Below are 24,595 nucleotides of genomic sequence, written 5' to 3' on the forward strand. Positions count from 1 at the left end.
CCCAGTGAAAAGCAGAATCCTCTCTCACATTTAGAGTATGAACATAATTAGGTTTAAACAGTACTTTCAAAATTCATTCTTCTGAAACAAGGCACTAGAAATTATGTTAGCTGTTGTGAAGAATGGAGATATGTTTCTGCTTTGTACTAGCAAAATGAGTCTAGATTCTATCAGAAGTTTGCATGTTGTGAAAATATTAAGAAACAAATACACCAGTTCCCCATCAGCTTAAGGGTCTCCACTGAGCTCACTCCTGTTTATCAGTACATTGTATTAGAGAACCCAACACTGGATGCAGCCCTCTAGATCAGTGTAATGAAGGTAAGAGTCATGTTCCTTAATCTGCTTATTGGCTGTGACCCTTCCTGTGAATGCTCCCAGCCCAGACTTACTCAAGGCAGTAATGAACCACTCAGCTTGCTGTATACCAGGAACCCCAGATGCTTTCCAGCAGAGCTGCTCCCAGCAGAGCTATTGCACATATTCCTTCCTAAGTGCAGGATTTGACGTTTTTCTTTATTGCATTTCATGACACCGGCCCATTCCTCCAACCTGTGTAGGTCTCTCTGGAGAGTGGCTCTCCCAGTTTTGGCATCATCTGCAATCCTGTTGACAGCACATATCTTTGCAGGTTATTGATAGAGCTGTGAAACTGGACAGGCTTCAGGACACATTTTTGACTCTCCTTGTCATCAGCCTCCAGGTAGAACAACCCATTATCCACTAAGCCTACTGATCCAAACAGGCTTTTTGTTTATCCAGCTCATTGTCCACCAAACTGTGATTTCCTCGACACAATATTTCAAGTGCAAGCACACTTTCAGATACAGTTACCTACAGACAGAAAGGAGCAGAAATACAGAGCTTCTGAATTCTGTGCCTGGCTGCATTGTTAGAAGTTTAACTGCAGCTTGGACAGTGTCACAGGGATGCATTACTGCCTGAAGAGCAGCAGGATCAGGGGTTTATCTGAATAATATGACAAAATACTTCAGTAGAAAGTGTGGCCTTCTAAAGTTTCTAAGACCCATTATAAGCTGTGTTTTTCTGCAATCTACATAATAATATAGGTCCTAGTCCATGATGCACTTTTTGTTAGTAAAAAACCTTCTAAGTTTCAAAGAAATTCACAATCACTTTTTTTTTTTTGTTATTATTACAGCTCTCTTATTGACATGTTTTACAACAATCTTTAGAGATCAGCTAGATTAAAGGAGTATAAAGAGTAGCGGGACCTAAAATTTAATTATACTTAAAGTACTTCTGTTCAAGACACATGAACAGAATAACTTCCATTCCACAGAGTAGCATGATGAAGTAATTTTCTGCTGAGTAAATTACGTATGCGACTAAAACCCTCAAATATTAAAAAGAATCATGATCAAAACAGACCAAAATCAAAAGCACATATTAATGAGACAAGATATTGATATATTTGGAAATGCTACAAAAGATGCTAGCTAATTATATTTAATCCAAAATTTTAAAGCGAAACACAAAAGCAAAGTTCTTATCAATTCATGTAAAGATGACACTGCCACTCCCACAAATCAACAGTAGTTGATGAAAAACTATTAAATTTATGTTAGAAAATTGAAAGTATATCAAAAAATATATTTTTTACTTGTTAAAGATATATTACCTAAAATAATTTTGTTGTTCTAACTTGTTTTAAACTTTGTTTGCCATCCAATGTGGAAAAAATCTCTCCTATTCACTACCATTGGAGGTTTTGTTGGTGACTCATAGCCCCTTCTTGTCACTGCTCTAGTTTAAGAAAAAGAAAATCTAAAAAATGAGTTTGTTTGTTATTTTCCTAAGCTTAGTCCTTTCTCTGAAGTACCAAAGGAGTCTTTGTTTACCAATTTTTAACACATCAATGTTCTCTGACAGCATTTCTTTCTGTCTGCTTTTGCTCTTAGTTTACTGACTCTTCTCAGAATCTCAGGAACAATATGTTGAATATGATGGTCATGGACTAGTAGCTTTCTGTTCCACTTTTTTTCCTACAAATTTCCACATTATTTCCATAAAGCCTGCTTAACACTGCAGTGCTTATCTATTAACTGCAGGATGTGTGAGGTTACATGCACATTTCTAAAAAGTGATGCAGAAGCACCTGGTTTTGCTATTGCTAAGCAAAAACAGTTCAGAGATAACTTGCTCTATGTTACATTCCTCCAAAAATACTTTCAGAGAAATAGTCAAGCTGACTTTAGAATGCACAAGGGTTACCAACAAGATTGCCTGTTCAGGCAAAAAATACACTCCAAATATTTTAGTTGTGTTGTTCTGCTCTTTTAATTCTTAGTCCACTGCTAATGTTACATGAATAAGAAAAATGGGCACAGATTCTGTAACACTGATTAACTGAATAAATAAAGTCAACTCCTTTTATTGATTATATAGATTTATTGATTTTCAGAGTGTTAGTCAAGAGAAGATTTTTTTCTCAGTCTTTTCCTCATTTTTATCTTTCCAGCAAACACACAGTGAAACAGAGCATGGAGTACGGACTCCAGTAAAAAAGTAGGATTTGCTTTTCTAAGTGGCTCAGCTGGTCATAATTTCAAAAACTATAAATAACACCACAAAAGAATCAAATCTACAGATCCCCAAAGGCCATTTACATGTGAGCATTACTCATATAATGGGACATTTAAATAGAGTGTGGACTGGCTTTTCTCCCTTAAGACTTCAAGATGTAAGACTGTAAGATGCAAGACTGCAATTAAAACTAAAAAGAGAAACAAACCCAAAACCATTTTAATGTTATAAAATCTTAGTGCAATTGATCCAAATTATGAGCTAAGAATAAAATGGCAAAAGTCATCAGACAAAAACAAATATATAAAAATTCATATCACCTTGCATTAGCTGAAGGGTTTTTAAAAAGCAGCATCAAATAACTGCATTCCCCACTTCCTTGTCTTCTTATATTGCCATTAAAAATAGCCTTTATTCTTACTCCAAAAATTATCCAAAGGACATAAGAATAGTAATATTTTGCAATCATTGTTCAGAACATACTCTAGTATGCTTTCACTCACATCCACAGAAGCTATAGCATGTCCTTATTATTTGCAAAATCCTGTTCCTAATACTATTAAAAAAAAATAGCTTCCCCATAATGGCAGAAAACATTTACCATTTACAAACTTGAAAGAGGAACGCTTTCTCATTTATCTCAAGTGCTTAATTAACTGATTAACGGAGAGTAACTAAATAGCATGAAACAGTAATTCAGGAAAACTTGGTTTCAGCTGACTGAAACCCCACAACACATTGAAAAAATAATTCAAATAAAATCTTAGCTTTTCAACATACAAAAAGTCTCCAACTTCTTTATCAATTTGTTTTAGCTTAAGCTAAGTTTCCCCTTTAGTGTTGTGTTGGATCAGGAAGAGACATGCTTATAGACTGAAAGCTGTCACTAATCTTATATAACTTTGAATTTGAGGCTTGTAAATAATCAGAATAGTGATTTACTTTTGCAAACTAGTATGTCCTAAACACCATATTTCTTTTTTCTTTTAGGACAGACAAAATTTATTAAATCATCACGCCTAGCATGAATTTTATTAAAATTAGGAATTTGATTGAATACCACTCTTCAAGTACCATTGCTTTATTGTATCAGGGTTCAGAGCCATAATAACAGCCTAGGTAGTCCCACACTACCACATGTGAGCTGCAGGAGCAGCAGTGAAGGTACTGAATATGATCTAATTACAGATTTTTTATCTGCTAGTATCACCATCAAACTGTTTAAACTCCTCCCTACAGCCTCAAGGAAGCAGCATGTGGCAGCATTATAATGATGGCTGCCAACTTTCCCTGTGGTGTAATTCTTTCATCATTGTGAGATCAACATTTTTCCACGTTAACAGTGTGACTTAAACAAAAAAATAGTTCAGTTGTCTGAGCCAGAATTTTCTTTTTATTTCATTATTACATTTTTACATAGGCAAATGACTACAAAAGACCAACTTTATATAAAATAAAATCATTCAGTATTACTATATATCCTCTTTGCTTCAGAAAACCAGAGAAAAGAGTAGGACATACCTGATACTGGTGAGTTACAAAACTAAATGGGAAACTTCCAAATATTTGGCAAAGCATTTTTTTCTAAGAGAAAAGTGTTAAAAAAAAGGAAGAGATAATCAGAATAGGATTCTCCATCAGGGATGATTGCTCATGGAGTAAAATACAGCTTTTATACTGTTAAATCCCCCAGCATCAAAAAATTAAAAGCTAGTTACAAATTTACTGACTTCAACTTTCAGATAAATGTAGCACCAAAGTAAGCATTGTTCATTGTCATCACATGTTCAACAATCCTTTTAACGAATTGAAGAAACTCCTCCTTAAAAGTTTGAGATTTATTTTTTTCCTGCCTTTTTTAGAAAACTGTCTTGAAACTTCACCACTTCCCAGCATAAGCCCTCATGGAGAGTTTACCTTATTATTTCTACCAACTTAATCACTTACCTTAGACACAATTTTTTTTTTCTCTCTTGACCACATCTCACTCCTGCTTTCTGTTTTGCTGTGCTAGCTTCCAGAAGAGAGTTCTCCATCTCCCTTGCTGTCCAAGTACATTCATTACACTTCTGCCACTTTGAATTCACCTCTTGACCTCTATCCCCATAAGCTGCATGTCATAAATCAGAATGAGCTGTCACAGGCTCTGATCCTTGTACAAAACAGGCCACATGCCCAACAGTCACAGCTTCAGATATAACAGGGCAGGAGTTATGCTCACAAGTCTTACAAATTCAGCAGGAACACCAATCCTTCAAAGCCTCTCTCATCCTTCACCTCACCCATTCTGTAGCAGCAGCTACACTTGTCATGCCAGCATGCACTTCAGTCAAGTTCACCTCAGTTTCAGTATTAAATGTAAAACTAAAAAAAGAAAAACCACAAAAAAACCCTAAAAAAAACCAACCAAAAAAAAAAAAAACCACCCAAAACCAGAATATCTGTAATTGAAGTACCTAATAGTGCTTGTCAACTTATACAAAATTTGCCATTCTCACAGAGATCATGGTACTACGCTTTTGAAACTAGGATGGTCTCTATCTCTCTGCTGCCTCTATTGCTGCAGTTCACCAGTCACTTCAAGGGGACAGACCTACTTTCAAACCCACCCAGTATTTCAGGCAAAGCAAGGATCACCTTCAGGGCACCTACCATACAGACATACAAATTTTTAAGCTGCTTGCTTGCTGCTCAACTTCCTTTCTGCATTTAAGGCACCCAAAACCAACAAAAACAAGGTACACAATGCTCCTCAGAATTTATTACGCCAGAAAAAAGGAAGTGTAGGCACAAATTTATAGGCACTAATTTGTTTAAATAGTATATGTTTTTCTAGACTGGATGTGAAACTGCCTTCCACTTGGGCTGTGAACAGTGCCAATTTCAAGCAAAAAAATCCCACAGAATACATCCCATACCCCCACACCCTCCTTCCCCAAGCAAACAGAAAAGAGAATTACCCAAACATTTTGGAGATTCTTAGGGAAAAATAAAATTATTTTGAGAGGTCTGTTAGACAAATGCAGAGTCTGGCAAAGACTGAAGAAAGCCATTTAGAAATAAAATGTTTTTGCCTTTTCAATCCAATATTCCCATGGTTTTGAGCATGACTGTAGTAGGCAGAATACATCTGCTCACTATCATCTGTAGTATTTCCTATTCATGGCAAGAACAGATGGAGCCTCAGTAATCCTCAGATCTTATTGATCTATGTTTTGGAATAACATCAAAACCAGAATACACAGTATTTCATTGATGGAAAAAGCCTCAGTTACTGACAAAAACAAAAGACCAAGACACAAAAGACAGTTTTAAAAGAACTTATTTTTCTGCAGTCATTTATCCCACTATGGTCTAAAACTTTATTCAAAGAACTTCTACATTTTATTTTTAGCTATTTTGTTTAACGGTTATTTGTGCCTGAAGTTTTGTTTCTTGGATGGTTTATGTTACAGCTGTGTAACAGCAGGACAGGCAACTAACCACATTCAGTGCATATTACTATTTTTAAATAATAATGGTTAACCAAAGCAGAGAATAATCTCCTTTGCTTGGTATTTATAGGTTTATGCCCTTCATTTTCTGTCACTTATTGACACCAGCAAATACTTTTTTTTTCAAGCAGCTTAGCTGTAAGGTTATCCCTAGAGCAGTTCAGGGAATGAAGTGCAATCCAACCCACCTGAACTCTTCTGCCTCTTTTCTGCCCATTTTTTTTTAGAAGTCACTTTTCCCCAGCACAGTACTTTCATCTCCCACAAATTAATGAGCTATGTGAAGGAGAAACCACTTCTGCCCTCAAGTCCTGTATATGGGAGCACCAGGTTGCCAATTTACCATCTGCCCAATGCACATTCTACATTTTCCAAGTAAGAGAAACACACAGCCTATGTGTGGCATTTAGACATAGAGCTCAGCTAAATAAATTAGCATTCTGCCAGTGCATACCAGCAAACCTCCAAGCAGAGCCTGCTGACTGTCTCTCATAACATGTTGCTAAGAGCCTTGCTACGGTCAATAAAAGGCACATGAAGAACAATGACTGTGTTAGGAGAGGAATATGTTTCCACTGAGAGAAACTTATAAATTATGCTCAGAAAAATTTCAACAGAGCATTTATGATAACCTTTAAAGATAATCTAGGATATCACTTTTCTATAGTCAGAAGTCAGAATGTAAGAACTTATCTTAGATGTAATATTTAAGCAAACCCTGCTTTGAGTTTTCTACTTTGTGAACCTATATAGCATAAACAGCATATATTCTAAAATGCATAATTGGAAGAAAAATTATAATTTCTGGCTGTTGATCTGTAACTGTTCTTGTTGCAGCAGATGAAATAGCAGACATGGCTTGCCTATGGAAAACACTTTACCAAAGTATTGAGGTCCTTAACAAAGTACAAGCTAAGTAGAGTCTTGAAAGAAGCTACCACTAGACAGAGAAACATAAAAAAGAAAACTTTTACTTTAAATAAAAGAGTACATATTTAATGGTTGAGCAATCAGGAGTCCATGAATAGGTCATTTACTTAGAATATAAACTTGGATGGCACATCAAACGAATACACCAGTAAGTCCAAGAGCACTGAAGAAGCACATACTGATAGAAAGTTATCTATTTGCCCCAGGTTTTCCCCAGTCTTTTACTTACTTCCTAATCCAAGACTGAAAGACCTAAAACTTGGAATGTCTTACTCTATCAGTCTATCTTAGATAAGTTAGAAACCTTTCTTTAAAGTTGAGCAGGATTTGCTACCCATAGTGTTGTATCCCCTTTCAAAAAAACTTCTCCATTCTGTTCACAAGCAATCATAACTGCACATAAATCTTCATCCACTGCACTTCCCAAGTCACCCTTCACTCCTCTATTTCACGCATGTCTGTTATTGGGTTTTCAGAAAACTGATTTAGTTTAGTTCTTGCTGTTTTGTTTAACAGCAAGAAGCTGCTAAAAGCACAGGGATCATTGGCTGCAACTCAGTTACTACTTCCCATTTTATCACACAATAGTTAAAATGGATTTTGCAATTTTCAGAGTTCCCTGTCTGTTTGAATGCACAGAGATCTTTTTAGTATTAGCCTTGAGCTATGCTAAATATTTTTTATTAACTCATAAACAATGATAATTCCTTGGAAGATTTGAGTCGTCTTGAGACATTTCTTTCTTAAGAAACTTCAAAAATGGAAACAAGCTTACAGAAAAAGGTGCTAGCTAATGCTTTAAGAAAATATTAGTTTAGATGCAAAATTGTGCTTCAAAATGCTTTGTGCTTACTTCATGAGTTGATACGGCTTGTGTCATCTTTGAGGATGTGAACAAATGCCATCACCAAATCTGATATAAATGTGGTATCCAGAGGAATGACCATTATTAGAAAGATTCTTTCTGTACTCTGAGATGAGCTTTTTCAATACTCTCAAGTAAAGAATAATTGCAGGAATTTTACACAGACTTTCCAAATAGTGTATTAATCTATGTAGCAACTAATGGCTACAGTTAACAACAGCTACTGTTTACAGAAGCATGACAAATATAATCCTATAGAAATTTATCCAGAAAACAAGAAGTATCCTTTGCTTTCCCACTGCCTTTATTGTTATAAGAAAATATATGTTGACAATTATTACTCTCCAAAGACTTTTCAACAATCTCTATGAAGCTAGCTAATCTAGGTCAAATTATTAATTAACAAATCCATTTATTAAAAGAAAAAAAAAAAGAAGAGAAAAAAGTAAAAAATCACTACAAAATTCAGATTTAATGGGTTTGGAGGCTTCATTGTTGCTTCATTTTGAATCCAGCCCAGGAGTTACTAAACGAACAAGTATCTCTTCTTTGTCCTCAACAGATTTTGAGTCAGAACATCTCTGCTCTTGTCTACCCCAGCAAGGTCTGAGGAAAGAAGTCTAGGATATTTTGATATTTTCTTCTCCTCTTTATCTTTTTACCTGACAAACAGGTGTCAGTTCAATCCAAATAATGAGGACTCCTTAGAAATAGGTAATCTGGAATATGCAAGGACCCTCCATTTCCAACCACTTTACTGCTGGCCCTTGAGTTTAAGCGTCTGTGGGATGCAGGAGATTCCACAGCACACAGAGGGAAACTGGGCAAATGTACTTATAGCCTGAAACAGAAATAATTCCAGGCCTCAACTGAACTGCCTCTCATCTCCAACTGAAACTATAAAGCATCTAATGGGTAGCCTTATAGATCTAAAAGTGAGATCCATGAACATTCTGCATGTTATTAAAAAAATGAAAACAAAAAATATGCGTGTGTGTGCGTTCATCCACATGCATTCAGTCTCCTTGTCTAAGGGGACATGTAAAGCCCACATGCAAGGTTTAGAAGTTGAGTTTTGTATAGACTAATCTGTATGTGCCCAGGTCTCTTGGATTAGAGCTATCACTGAGCTTGTTATTTTTTTTTTGCCTCTGCAGTTTCAGTTAAGTTAGACAACCATCTAAATATCACACTGCATAACTGCTATTTCACAAAAAAAAAAAAAAACCTAAAAGAAAATTTATTATCATTAGCAAGCTCATTGACAAGAGAGTATGAAATGAAAGAAAATATTAAATATGTCTTTGAGCGACAAAGCCTTAACAAGAAATAAACCTTGTTCTTGTTTTTGCCAATATTAATTGCACTTCTTTCACATGTTGGCACATTGTTTAGAAACTGTGACTCTTGGGTATGTCAACAGTGCAGTCTGGTGTGTTTTAAAGCTTTTCTTAAGAATATCCAGACATCTCATGGTTAGTACAAGAAAGCATATAATAATTACAGCAATTTTCCATAGAAAAAATGAGACTTCTGTCTCACTGAAATTCTACCATACAGTAGAGATTTGCACACTACTGCAGTTGGAAACCTCATTTCTATAAGGTATTTGGAGTTTCAGTTTCTTTTTCTCCAGATATAGACAGCATTATGGAGCTGCTTTGCAGAAGTGCTAAAAGAAAAAGCACTTTGTGTTTTTTTGCTAGGCCTTCATTTACATATTTGCAGAACACCTAGTATTCCTCATTATTATTAGTTAAAAGTCAGTTGAGCACATGAAAATTCTGAGCATGTAAACAAACTCATTACAGTTATCCAGAGAGAAGAGTACAAGCTTAAAGACTCAACTTTTTAAAACAACTTAAAACACACAAATATAAAATTCACATTGCAATTTCCTCATTTTCAGTACCACTTAGAACATTGGCTTTGTCCAATAAGCATGCAACTGATACTTTTTTTTAATTAAAAAAAAATGATTTAGCAAAAAAAGATAAAACCCAGAGAAATTATTTTAATTTAAAATTATCTTCAGTGAAGCATCTGCCTGATTTAAAAGAAATAATCCTCAAATATTTAACTTAATGTCTGGGAAACACTACCTATTGAAAGTGAGTGCAGGCTTTCAGCTTAGAAGAACTGAATGAAGCTGGTTGCAGTAGTTGTTAGATTCCCCCCTGCTCACAAATAGACGTTTTTTGTTCTTAGTTTTTGTTCGTAATACCAGAAAATAAAAATAATTCTGGATAATAAAACTGGCAACCCAGTTCCTCTCCCAGTCTTTAGTTCCTTCCTATTTGGCAACCAGAAAATTTGTATTTTTCCACATTGTTTTTGCTTCATCCTTCAAATGAAAAATGAGATGCTGGAACCCTCCTACCTCCCATTTCCCATCAGAATACTCCTCCCCTTTCCAGCTGGCTGCAGCATTCCTTGCAGTAGCCAGCATGTTCTACAGATAGCTATAAATTTTAACTGGAAATACTTAGTCCCAAACACAGTCATATCAAATGACTTTTGCATAATTAGACTTCTTCAGGCACACATCCAAATAAGAAAATGAGAAAAAAATCAAATCATTCAGTTTTCCCCAAACTGAAAGACAATCATATTTTCATAAACTGAAGTTATTAAATTCTTAATGCAATAATACAAAACTTAATTTTAGTCATCTGTGATTGCTTCAAGTATATATTATCTCTTTACTACTACAGATTGAATGAAATTCATTCAATCTTCATTGTTACAATCCAAAGTCATTAGCCTAAACTAGGAAGGTGTGAAATTAATGTTGCAACAGCAGCAAATTTCAGTATGCTGAGCGACTTTTTTAAAGCAGCAGAGCATAGGTTAATTGCTTCAAGAGAGTTGAAAAAATATATTTTGCCAGATTACTCAATGATCTTTTTATTTTAAAAAATAGTGTCATTTAATCCAGTTATTCAACTTTTGCCAACAATTTCACAGTTTAGCATAACATTTGCAATTTAATTAAATGCTAATAAAATACATCACTCATATCACCTGCAGACTAGGATGTGGGTGGCTCAATTACTTCAGTATTTACAGCTCACTGAGTTGTGAAGGGCAAATGGAAACTTTTTCACATTACTAAATGGCACAATTTGAGAACTAGCACTGGAGGAAGATATGAATGTTCCAAAATCGGAGTAATAAACACAGAGGCAGAATGAATATATCAGTGTTCTTTTATGATAAAGGGAAAGGAAAAAAAACCAACAACTCCACTCTCATTAATCATTAGGACATATTTTAAATTGAGAAAGTTAGCATTTTAAGAAAAAGAAAACCTGATATTTGTTGTGCTATTAATCAGTCCATGTCTCTACAGATCTTAATCTCCTATTTCTTCCCATTTGTACACATTTTTGTAAGGCAACCTGTAGGTGGCCTGTTAGAATTATTAATGGCTTTCCCTGCCCAGGTTTATTGCTGTCTTTTTTTTTTTTTTCCATTAAAATATACAATAGCTCATCAGTAGCCTGATGAAGTTCACAGCTATACTTGTGGCATTTTTCCTCCAGGGTTTGAAAAGGTATGAGAAAAGCTTGTTCTGTTCCAAAACAATGTCCACTAAGTTAAGAAAAAAATCAGGAAGGCTGCAGTTCATACTTTTCCCACATAATCTTCCTTCTCTTGCACTGATGCATAGTTTATAGCTTCTACAGACACCAGTATCTGGATCCAGTGGTAGCAATTTGGGAAAATATTTCTTTTAATTTGGGAAAATTTCATTCAGTCTGAGTTCATCATGCATATCCTGGGCATTACTTTTCTTTATTGACTGTCTCAAAAGACAATTTGTATTCTTAAACACTTGAAGCTACCACTTAAAAAACCTGAATTTAAGTGCTGCTCCTCTCCAGCCATTGGGGTTGTAAGCACATGATAGCAGAACCCTACAGGAGGGGTCTGAGGCTGCTGTCAAACCATTCTCACTGCCCCAGCACCCCTCTGAGGGGGCTCAAGCATGGCTGAATGAGTCAGAGACCACAAGGGGATTCAACTGCACATAGTTTGCATCATGTCTGCTCTTGGTTGCTATTCAAATGACCAACAGGGTAATGTAACTGAAGCAAATATGTTTTAGAGAGTTATTTATGCTTTCCTAGTACACAGGAGTGCTCTAAGAACAGCCCAAGTTAGTCCTCTGTACAGCATCTTGGGGAGGGGAGGTTTCTGGGGTGTCCAGAGAAGTTAGGGAGTTGCAGGTCAATGGGGACATGAGCTGCAGGTCAGGTGTGACAGAAATAGTAGAAAATGCTGCAGCATACTGATGTGTCAGCATGGAGCAGAGTAGCAGTTGCAGAGGAAGTTCAAAATAAAGAAATCATAAACCAGAAAGACAGCAATAACATTGTAGGTATTTATGGACATCCTTCCAAGGTGTTAAGATAACACGGGGGGAAAATACCCATACTGCTTGTATGATAAATAAAAAGAAAGGTAGAGAAGAAAAATTAGCAAGCAAAACCCCACCGATTGCTCTAAAGAAAAAAAAAAAATATGTAAGCATGTGTAAGGTATTATTTGTGTGTCTGCATCAAGCCTGGAAAAATATTTCACCAAAGTCAAAGTGAGTGGCTTTGCCCCCAGTGCCCAGTTCTTTGTACCAGCGTACCTCAGATCAGCTGAAGAGCAGCTGTTAGCATGACTTTAGAAGAGATCTAAACTTTTATGCAGAACTGCAAGAAAAATCCTTAAATATCACTTTATCTGTGTACAATTTAGGATCCAACTAAAACCTATTAAACACTTTCTGTTGTTGACTCATTATTCAAGTGCTGCACTTAGCTGAAGCAGTGGTGTGTAATGCATAGTTAAAACTGTCCCCACCAGGCTACCATTTCAGCTGTTATCTTCACTCAATTTTGAAGCCCATCTTGACCAATAGTCATTGTACTCTCTCTTCTCTCTGCTGTACTTTCAATACATTCCATACTTGAACAAGTCCCTCAACCTCTTTCTGGAAACAGGCTCATTCTCAAGGCCCATATCTATGGTAGTATCTAAAGAAATTTATCAGTAGACCAGAGTTGCACAGGCTGGATAATGTAACAAGGAAATCCCGAAAGATAAAACCAGACTTCTTTTTCATTCTTTATATGACAAGACACTAAAACGTCAAGATAGTGATATAAAAATGACTGCTTAACAAAAAGTAATGGACAAACTTTACTTTGCATTATCTACTGCTCCTCCAAGTGATTAGGGTGCTATAAGAACTCTTCAGGCTAGTTTGATTTTTCAGTATCTGATGGCACAAAAAGGGCACAAATTGAACCTTTATCCCAGAGAAAGAAAACAGTCCAGCAGTCAGATGACTGGAAGAAGAGTCTAAGGAAATAACAACTGGGATCTTTAAAGGAAACAAAGGGAAGCAAATAGTTTATGTATGTTCACAGATAAGAATACCATAATAAGGAAATTAAGCATTCAAAAATGGGTAGAATCATCAGAAATTGGAGACTAGAACACGGCATTGTAGACGTAGCATTAGGAGAAAAACACACAAACAAGAGCTTAATAAATATACCAGAGAGATTAAAACTGTGAGACAGCATACAAAAAAGAGAGAATATAGATTTTTTTTTGTTGTTGTATTTTCACTTAGTCTGGCTTGTCATATTCAGTTTGTTTTTTTTTTTTTTTTTATTCTTATCCCTTTTTATTCCTTCCCTTTCCCCTGTTTTGCAATCAAACAAGACAATAGCATGAGCAAAATCTGATGTTGTTACATACTTCAATTTTTGTGGAACGAGAAAAAGTGTATTTTCTTCACAGATTTTTCATATGGCTTTTCCAAACTGGGAAACATGAGCTACAAGGATCACATCTATTTTTAATAGACACTATGGCTTCATATGGAAAATGGAAGAATCAAGAAAAAAAAAATCATTATTTAAATATATACTATATATTATAGTATATCCCATTCCCTGTCTTCTTTTTCACAGCATTTTTCAGCTTCCATGCTAAAATGTGTTTGAAGGCTCTACGTTGTTGGACTGCAAAGCTTTTATCACCATACATGCGCTCAGTCTATGACATCCCATGATAGAAATGTTTATCCTAGCACACGATGTGAGAATGAAATGCACAGACTGGATGACAGAGGAGAAAGCCAAACAGGCTGGAGGATGATGTTTTCCACTCGGGAGCAAATTCCAGTAAGTAAGCACATCAATATGTAACAACTGCAACAGTAGGAACAATGGATTCTGATAAACGAGTTGATTTCCTCCTTCTGCCACTATTACGCTAAAAAACGATTCAGACAGTTTTTGAATAAATACTTGCAAAATAAATTATTTCTAAGGTTTTATTCTGATTTAATTATTCCAAAAATCTTAGACCATCAATTTTGCATAAGCGTGACAGTAAATCATAAGATATTAATATGTAGTTTTCATTAGTTAATTGAACTTATCACCAGGGAGAAAATATTAAAATTTAATAGAAACTACAGTATGGGAAAGAGTAGAAAGTGCTACAGTTATGTAATCAAACTCTTTCAGAAAGTCTTTTAGAAAGACCATGTTTTTATCTGAGAAAAAGTATCACTCATATGGTTAAAAAAAATAAGACAAGGAGAAATCTTTTACCTTGAGGAGTTCTTACAGTAGTCGAGTCAGTAAATCTGAAGAGAAAGCATGCAAAACTTGCGACGGCAATTTTATGGACTGAGCTGTGTAGCAGGAAGACATAATAATCTCAGAATAAGGTCAAACCAGGATATTTCTGTGATGTAAAAACTTATGCCCCGCTAATCTCTTGATTATTTCAAATAAATCAATAAAACGGTGGTATGGGGACAAAGAAAGACAATTAAAAAAAAAATCCAAGCTTTAGGGAGTCTTTAATATTTCAGAAGAATTAGATGACTATCAACTATTTAAATAATTGAGAAGAATTAGTTACCAATTCAAATATTTCTACATATACCACTGCAGAACTCATGATTTGTAGTATATCTGAGGTTATTATATCCATTAAAATATCCTATTTAGAAGTGAAAAAAGGCTAAAGTGAGCTTTGGTTTGTTTTGTTTTCCCTTGGTAAAATCTCTAGGCAAAAAACCTTTGTTTTTATGGAATATGTATTTTAAATTTTTGATGTTAGTGACTTGAAATTACCAGTTTTGTTTCCAAGGATTTTCTGAAAACTAATAAGCAAATATCAGCATAAAAAAACTATTATAACATTCATATTAACTAACCAAAATTGAATAACTAAGGTTACAATAGAAGATGGACTCGATAAATCAATGTAATGAAAATTATTTAATTATGTCCCAAATCAACGCATTCTATATCAGATTTGGGGTCAAGAGAAGAATGGATTATGTAAGATTAATAAGGATTAAAAAATTGAAGCATTGTTTTCCTTTAATCTAAAATCCCAGACAGTGTTCAAGCCACAACAGTAATTCTGACCTAAAGGATACAAACTGCCTATTTTGCTCAAATGTGGTTTCCCAGAGCAAGCAGTGTAATCAATTAAGCTGCTCTAAAAGCACCCAAAATAGCTATTCCAGTTCAGCACTTTAGATCTTTCTCCTCACATTTCTGCTCAGGAATGAATATTCTCTTTCTTCCCATTTGTACACTGCAAGGCTAAGCACATACAAAAGACTCACCTGGGGTGACAAATAAGGTAATCTTGAAGTATAACATGTCAGATTTCAGGGATTTTCCTTTCACTGTTATGGTGATGAATGACTTTCAAGTGTCAGTTGTGAGGTTTATGGGATATATTCAAGCTATAACATAAATTATGTACCAATATTTCCATAGTTGGTTGCAACATCAAAGCCATCAAATGAACCCGAGACCCCTGACAGAAATAACACATATGAGTTACAGGAGTTTGAAGTAATCTCAAGAGTTAACTAGGTAGCATCACTATTTACTTCTCAGTAGCTTCCTGAATGATGCAATAAATGTATGGAGTGGCTGTTCTTTGGAGTATGTATGTACCCAGCGCCTTGGTTTTGCACAGAATTAAAAATAATCATCTACAGACATAGCTGCAGCACCTAACCTTCATCTAAGTATTTCACTACATAAAACGCATTGTTTTGGGTAAAGATCCAATTTTCACTGGGGTCATGGTTTCTTCATTGCTGCTAAAAACAGTAGTTCAATAAGCAGACTGTATTGTGAGATGCTATTTCCTCTGTTTCACATCCTCAGCTTTTGCAATAGGGATCATGAACATTAGTGGCAGTAGTAGGCAACCCAAAAGCTTACAGGGACTACCAGCAAGATACATATTTATAAGGATAAGTATATAGGTAGACAAGAAGAGGAAGGGTGCAGAATACCTGGTCCAAAGAGCTTGCAATGTAGACATTATACTTGACCAACCGAAAGGGTTTTGCTCCTGCATCTGGATGATGCAGAGCACTGACACAGAGCTGCTAATCCAGGCACAGCAGGGCAGCTGTTCTGCTACAGCACTAGTCACAGTTCACTTCTCAAGTGAAACAGCACAGGGGATTCCATGGCAATGACTTTTTCCAGCACAGCTGTGTAGGCCAAACTCAACTACCCCTAACTTTTGCACATTACCCTGCAAAATTCATCATGGTGAGATATGTATGCAGATCAAAAAACTGTAGAAAACAAAAGGAAATAGTGAAAGGATCATAAAAGCAGATTAATACAGTAGAAGTCACATGCCACTTGCCAGCCGGTTACTCAAATATGATGCAGTCACAATGCAAAAGATGAGTCTTCCTTCCCAAAGGGGAGCTCTGAAGATACTTTGTAGAGTAGCTTCAAAGCAGGAGTTCTGAGTATTCAGTAAAATAAGAAATACATAGGAAATAATTTCCTAGACTCTTTTGCTGCAATTTCCAAAGAGAGCTGCAGTTCATACAGTTGCTTTAGCTATTATAACCTTGCACAGTTGTAATGGTTCAGCAAAAACCATTCTAGACATTTTCCCAGAAATAAATTAAATTCTTTCTGATCTAAAAAGCACATAAGCTATGGAAAAAGTTTGGAGACTCTAAAGGGTGGTATCTTTTCCTTAAAATCCTGCTGGGTTTTTTTTGAAAAACTAAAAACCCAGTGAGACCAAAGACTGCTAGGCACAACTTTAAAGACATATCTTTGGCAGTTTGTAAGCCCCTCATGAGCAAGCTTAATTTTCCAGTGTTAGTATTATACATCCTTCAAAGGAGTAATATATGCCTAAACCTTAAATTTCATCATGGTGATAACAATACTTGTCAGAGCCATGTACCATTTATATATAGTTTTCAACAGAAAGTGACATTGGGCTTATTCTCCTGGTGGTTATAGATGGAATGTTTTGTTAGAAACTACTGATTAGCACAAGTTTGAAATGTAATGCTTTCTGGAAAACAGGCTGAACTTAAGATTCACTGGCAGTCATATTTAGGTTTTTTAAAATATAAAAATACATAAAACAAGATAAAAAGAGGAAAAAAACAGTGCCAACAAGTTTCACATGGAGCTTTGACAAGTCAGACATCTGCAATTTTAGTTTAAAATGCTTCTTATATATTTCAGGTGTAAAAAACTCATTTTCAGTATGCATGATTAGCAATCAAGCCTGTGAAATGAAAAACTGGACAAAATGGCAAGAAGTTCAAAGCAAGTTATACTTCTTCATGCATTATATAGTTTTGTTGTAGAACTCCTTGCCAAAGACCAGTTATACAGATTAAAAAGTTACAAGACAGAGAAGAAAAAAAAAACCCAAAACAATCCTCTAGGCACATTAAATGCAGAGAGGTGGTATTTTCTGATTTTTGAATTCCCAAGATATCCAGTATTCCAGTGCCAAACTGGAATATGCAAATGCCAGAAAGATCATTATTTGTGTTCTTTTACACTTTCCTTAAACACTGCCAAAGCCATTCACAGAGACGGGATTCAAAGTGACAGGAATCTTTGACATTAACTCCTGTAATACCCCCTATATTCCTAAATGAAAACTAAAACCAGGACTATAAGATACATGAAATTATTGTTTTCTATTCATTGTGTGTTCACAATAGGGTGGTAAATGTTAAAGATACTTTCAAGCTTAATTTCAAGATGCAGAAAAAATGTATTTAGGTAACTGAGAAAACTAGGATCCCCTTGTGGAAAAGAGAGATAACACTTGTAGTCAGATCATATCTGTACTCTCATCTGACCTTTTCATCCTAAGCTTTTCATCAAATTTTCATATTTTTAGATGATCTCTTTACCAGCTCCAAAATTCCTAGAGAGAAGAACAGTGGAAAAACAGCCAGCTTTTACTTGGTTTATGACTTCACCTTTCTAATCTGATCTTTTCCCTTGGTATTGTCTTTTGAAGAAGGATTCTGAAGGGTTAAGCAATTCTTAAAATACAAAAGCATCTCTCCTTCTACTCAAGAATAGATGTGACAAGTCAAAAATAAGATAGAGTGAAAATAAACTTGTGATCTATAGGATAGTATCAAGATTGCCTAGCTTAGTTGTCATGACAAATTTGATGTGTAAATTCAAGGCACTAATTAGAGTCCCTGCACTGCAAAAGAGCTGATTAAGTGGTTCACTGCTGCAAGAAAGCTATTGCCACTCCTCCCCCTCTTCTCCCTGTGTGACCCTATCTGCTCTCTGTTATTAGCTCTGGTACTCACCTGATTGTAGAGTAAACTTATTTACCCATCAACACAAAGGGGTGGGGAGGAGGAGAGAAAGAAAAATCACTTCATTGTGCTATTGCAATGGGCCTTGTTAAAACAGGCAAGAGCCTCATCTCTGAGTAAGAAAAAGTTGATTATAAAAAAAACTTACAATTATTTAATACACATTTAAAAAAACTCCACTGAAGAATCTAGCAGACATATTCTAGAGACATTTCAACAGAAGACTCATTAGAGAGGGCCAGTTCAGATCAGAGGACTCATACAAGCACATGACTGACAAAGAGAGGAGTTTTGGCATGTGCATTGAAATGATTCAGTAGTCACTGAGAATAACTAAAAAACCCCCTAAAAACAAGTGCAATAAATCCTATTAATAAAAGTATGCTATGATATGTTGAAACATATTCTTACTTGAATTGCTTACAAATATATACAAAAATGACTATTAAAATAAATGGAAATAAAACTAACCATTACTTTATTAATCCTATGGATTTATTACTCTTATTTAGGACAATGTTCCCCTTATAATATTTTTACTATTGTCAATGGAATATTTACTCTGTTTTCTAATCTATTTTTACAAAAATCCATAAAATGTTTAGTAGTGTCTTAGAAAATTACATATTTTCAGAAAAAAAAAATTCTTAAAAATCTGCTACTTCTGAATCCCTATTGCTTCACCAAAAGATCTTCTCCAAGAAAGTTTTATACTTAACATTTAAAAGGCAAGATGTCAAAAATCCTTCAAAAGCATTCACATTTAAGGAAAAATAGATAAGAAAACAAAAGGCCAAGTAGCAGTACTGCAGAGAAGGTTCCAAAAAGCAGATTGAACTATGCACTGCACAAACTGACCCCACTCTGTCAACTGTGACGAACTGTGGGAGAATCCCCTAATGGATTACTCTGACAAGCTTTAGCCAAATAAAGACAGAGATAAAATTACACCAAGCTGAGAGTATGACGAGAATTAGTCAGCTCAGAAAGTATGATTTGTGATGAGGGCTGGGCTTAAGGAGAGAAAAAGGGAGAAGACATATGGGAACAGTATTCAAGCTGGTTTCCACATCTAAGGGACTATGAGAAGAAATTGGTTTACCTTCCAGTGAAGGAAACCTGGTTTAGGTACTGGGAACCTGCCTACAGGCTGAGCTATTAAATTAATCCAGGGTAAGAAAAACATATAAACCAGGGAAAGTGTTGAATGGTGATCAAGCAAGATTCTGAAAAATAGTATTATTCTTGATACTCTTCTGCACAAGTACTGTCCACCAGTCTTGAAAATAAACAACAATCCTTTCTGCTTTTCTTGACATTGACTCCAGCCACAGACTTCTGATGTTCTAAACCAAAACTATCATAATAGTCAACAGTTACTTCAAGAAAGTCAAAAGAGTTGAGGAAGGGTGGGGAAATCAAAGCCTCCTCATAAAGAAAAACATTCCTTATGAAAAGGAGAGTATTAAATACATATTGTTCTCAACATTAAAAAAACCCTGCATTTCTAGCTGAGTATTAGGATAAAAATTTTAGATTCTTCTAGTCTTACATGTGTCTCACATCATGTCCAGTATATTGGAGAGAAATATACTGCAACATATTTCAATTTCCAATGCATCTTTGTTTTCTTCAAAAGAGAATCAATAAGTTATAGCTACTTTTCTTAATTATTTACCATGCTGCTCTTCACAGGGACTATTATCCTCTTTTCAATTTCGGTGCCCAAACAGACTTCAAGTTAAATTTGCCTGCTGAAAATATCCACAAAACTTTACATGTATTTTTTTTATAATATGTTCTATGGTCAGCAAAGAACTCCAAATTAAAAATCAAGGAATAAATTTTAATAATAGATTATAAGCATCAGCCGGTTGCCTACTGAGATAAATACACTTTTCACCCTGGAAGAAAACAAGGAGTCATAAAATGAGTCTCTTCTTCCATCGTAGCCACAGGCTGTGAACTCGGGAAGGATGAATTTATGCAGGAAAAATCTTTAAGTTAACAAGTGAGGAAAAAAAAAAATCCCAGCAGCAATAGATTCCCAAGTCTATTGAAAACTTTCATTGATTCTATAGAATCACAGAATGCCTTGGATTGGAAGTGACCTTAAAGATCATCCATTTCCCTTCCCCCTACCATGGATATGGACACTTTCCACTAGTCTAGGCTGCTCAAAGCAATCCAACCTGGCCTTGAACACTTCTACACTTGGGGCAGCTACAGCTTCTCTGGGCAGCCTGTTCCAGTGCCTCACCACCAACAGAGTGAAGAATTTCTTCCATGTACCCAGTATAAATCTGCTGTCTTGCAGCCATTATCCCTTGTTTCACACCCTTGAAAAGAAACCTCTCTCCAGCTTTCAACTCAATATAGGACTCCAATTATTTCATCCTAAGCCACTTTATAATACTTTGTTGAAAGGTAAAATAAAGTTCAGAAATTTTAAGATCTCTGCAACTGTAACAACCATTTATCTTTAGTCTTCTTTTATTTCTGCATTGTCAAATTTTAAAACACTATATTGCTTCTGTAGACAATATTTCACAAAAGATGCATGCTTGTGCACTTGACCAAAAAAAGGTCAAAACTAAAGAGCAAGATCATTCTTAGCCTTCTGTGGGTATCCAAGAGGATTAAGAGGATTTATTCAGAAGAAAGAGACAGCTGTAGCTCTGATACCCATTCAGACAGGGGAAGACAGGGAGACCAGAGGAAGGTGCACCTTGCTCTCGGAAAGGTCCACAAGTAGGCACGTGGTCACACAGCTTCTGAGACCTCAGCTGTACATGTCTATGCCTTATATAGCAGAACTGCTGTCTGATTTTTCTTAAAGGCAATGCACAGTTACAAAACAAACATTAAGTTGTGACGTTGCTCAGTATTTACTTCACCGAGTATTCAGGGGGGTTTTATTCCCTTTTTGAGTGATTAACAGAGAAATCATTAATTGTGACGGACACTGAGAGTTGCACACCTGAGTCCACGATTACAGGGCCACAATGCCTAGCACTAACACACATGATGAGAATGTTTAACTACTGATATTTTACTAATTTTAGAACAGTTTAACATTTTTCTAAGGTGATCCAAAGCCTTAGTAAATTAGTAAACAGAACAAAACAACAATGACCCCCACAAGAGAATGGAACTGCACAGTTAAATGACAAAGAAGAAAGGCAAATAAACTGTACTGTTTCCATTTGATATTGAATGGGAAACTACTGATAATCTTTTTAAGGGATCATATCAATTAATTGGGTTGCAATGTATTATTCTCTGCGTATTGGAATGTTACAGAATTCTTTAAAAAAGAAGGTCTAACCTTGGAGTAATCTTTCCAAAGAGGAAAATAAGCATATTTTAGGCCTTTGTTACAGGAAGGAAACTTGCTCAAAAACAGTAACTTGCTCAAAATAGACAATGAATTAGTAAAAATTAATATCCCAGCCTAAGTTATCAGATCCTATATGATTTTGCTTATTCCATAACATGCTATAATTCTTGTTTCTTTTTGCTATGAATGTTGCACATCTTGGAGGTTTTCAGACAGCTAGGTGCATCTTGCCACTAGGCAAGATGTTTGTATGGAATTCTAAAACTCTACATTGATTAAGCAGCACAGCAACATCCCTGATGTACAAGTTGCAAATAGACTGCCTTTTTTTTTTTTTTTTTAATCTGAGCTAGAAGTCTTTTCTTTGTTCTTCACAAGTCATACTTTTTTACTAGGAAAAAAAAAAAAAACCCTCAGCTTTTCATACATAATTAAACAGTCAAAATCAGAAATTCTGAGGCTGCTCCTTTCTGTTAGATGGTGTCCATCTCAGAACCACTGCCAAATCTTTGCTACACTCTTGACAGTCAACCTTGCACACCTTGGCAAGAACAGGGGAAATAGATACACTTCCTTCTAGCCCTTTGATCTGATAATTCTAGCAAAAGAAATTTTAACCCTTCATTGCACACAAGGTAAAAGATACCTAGAAACTTGTTCATTGTATAAATCCAATTTAGTATACAAGATTGAAACAATTTTAACATAAAATGTATCATGGCTGGCAAATGAGAAATTCTTATTATGCTCTATATAATGACTTTTCCCAGCTGACTAGTCACATATGGAACACTTATGGAACTGATAATGTAATTAAATGTATTTTAAATACTTCTAAAACAATTTTATTTAATTTAAGTGTGCTCTTTACTTGGCAATTACAATATAATAAAAACATATACACTCCCAGATAAGATCTTAGCTGAAACTGATAACTTAAGAAGATATAATCTGTTTATAGCTTAAGTTTATATAATAACCAAAGCAATACAAACAATGTAAACAGATGTTGTCCGCAGAACATTTGCTCTACTCCAATTAAATCCTTTTAAAGCAGATTTAAATTCAATTAGAGCAGCCTGAGCACATAAACAAATATTCTGATATTTTAACATGTTGAAGCAGGACGTATAAGTTCGTACATGCCATTAAAGAGATTCAAGATTTCACCTTCAGAACTAGAAAAAAGTAGAAAAACTAGCAAAATCAGGTAAAGGGGCAAATTCTTGGAGTAATTCTAGTTCACACATACGTAGCCACAGCACAGTAAGTTCTTAGTCCCTCCCACAGCTCCACCATCAATGCTCTCTACAGCCTTGCTTCTGAATTGCCAGCTTCACTTCCTTTTCATCGAATGGTTTCTCTGCCACAACAACTCAAATTATTTACCTATATTAAACTTCTGAGAATATTTCTTTGGAAGCCAGAGTACTGAAACCCACATTTCTTTTGTATTCAGAAACTGCTGCATTTTGAGACCAGGGAAAGGTTTTTAAAACTGAGTTGCCTTTATATCCACCAAGACAACTCATACAAAGCCAGAGAATCACACTGAACATTCAGAGAGGTCACTAAGCTGAGTCAATGTTTAGCTGAACAGTACAACACCAAGCACTAAAAAGAAAATATTTCCAATCCTACCTTTCCTTGGGGCTCAAGGCAATAGTGAGATGCCATACAGATGGCTACAACCAAAATAGCTGAACCATATAATATATGTTTATACAAACCGCTCTATTAGAAGGTAATACAGAAGATTACTTCTTTTATTTCCCATTAGAGACTTAGCCCACCACCCTCACCCAATGCATACTAATAAGGAACTAGATTTGAGAACCGTAGAGTCTCATCTTTCCGTCCCCAGCAAAAGTTCAAGCCTATTTCACCCATTTTCCAAAACATGACAACTTCTGGCACCACTCAGCCAACCTCTGGTCCAGCCAGACTAAAAAATACACCAGCTTCACTCATCTCTGACACTGAAGGATTCTTTCCTGCTTCTGCACAGCACTGTGCCTGGCTGAAGCCAGTCTGTCCCCTGCAGCCAGCTGGGATCCCCAAAGACACCCGAGCAAACCTGTGAGCTACAACCCCCAGCCCAGGTGCAGCCCAGGAAAAACCATGAATAAGGAAGCAGGTGCTCCCAATTGCCCTCTGACACACCTGTTGACTCTCAGCATTGTCTGCTTCATACAGCACAAAGGAGAAAAAATTTTCAGGACAACAGTTGCATTTTTCCCCCTAAATTACCACTGATAAAATAAGTCATTTGATTGTAAGAGTAACAGACAAAAAAAGTATTTTCTTTCCTTCATTGCATGGAAATTTCTGGTAACATTAAGATTCTTAAATTTCATTAGAATTGCTTACAGTATTTTGGTTCCAAATATATTCAATATTGGTCTAATGGATTCCCACTGATGTCTGTGACTGAAAGAAATAAATAGTTATGCCCAAGAATAGTCCTAGATGTTATACTAGAAGTGTTTAAAAGCTTTTCAAAGCCTCCTGTGAACTTTCCTGTTTTCTTCCTTCCCATATCCTACCTGTAATATAGAAATTGCTTTGAAAAATATTGGTAGGGTTGGGTTTTTTCCCCACAGTTCTCTCACTGGAACTATCACTTATAATTCTGTTAGGTTTTCTTAACACATGATACAATACATCCGATCCTTTTTTAATTGAACTTAAAATTCCTATTCAGTTTTCTTAAAAAAAATGAATTATTGATTTAAAAATTTAAA

The 24,595-nt window shown here is 35.6% G+C and overlaps 1 protein-coding gene and 1 long non-coding RNA gene across 7 annotated transcripts in view; one reads left to right on the forward strand and one right to left on the reverse strand.

Moving 5' to 3' along the window:
• Positions 1-24,595, reverse strand: part of KCNIP4 (potassium voltage-gated channel interacting protein 4) — a 382,078-nt gene that overhangs the window by 110,470 nt on the left and 247,013 nt on the right. The gene's annotated exons all lie outside the window — the stretch shown is intronic.
• LOC140683914 (uncharacterized) lies at positions 14,949-23,477 on the forward strand. Its single transcript, XR_012055544.1, has 2 exons — positions 14,949-19,500; positions 19,549-23,477. It is a non-coding gene; the product is annotated as an uncharacterized lncRNA (long non-coding RNA).

The sequence above is a fragment of the Taeniopygia guttata genome, chromosome 4 (assembly GCF_048771995.1).
Source record: "Taeniopygia guttata chromosome 4, bTaeGut7.mat, whole genome shotgun sequence".
NCBI classification, from domain to species: Eukaryota; Metazoa; Chordata; class Aves; order Passeriformes; family Estrildidae; genus Taeniopygia; species Taeniopygia guttata.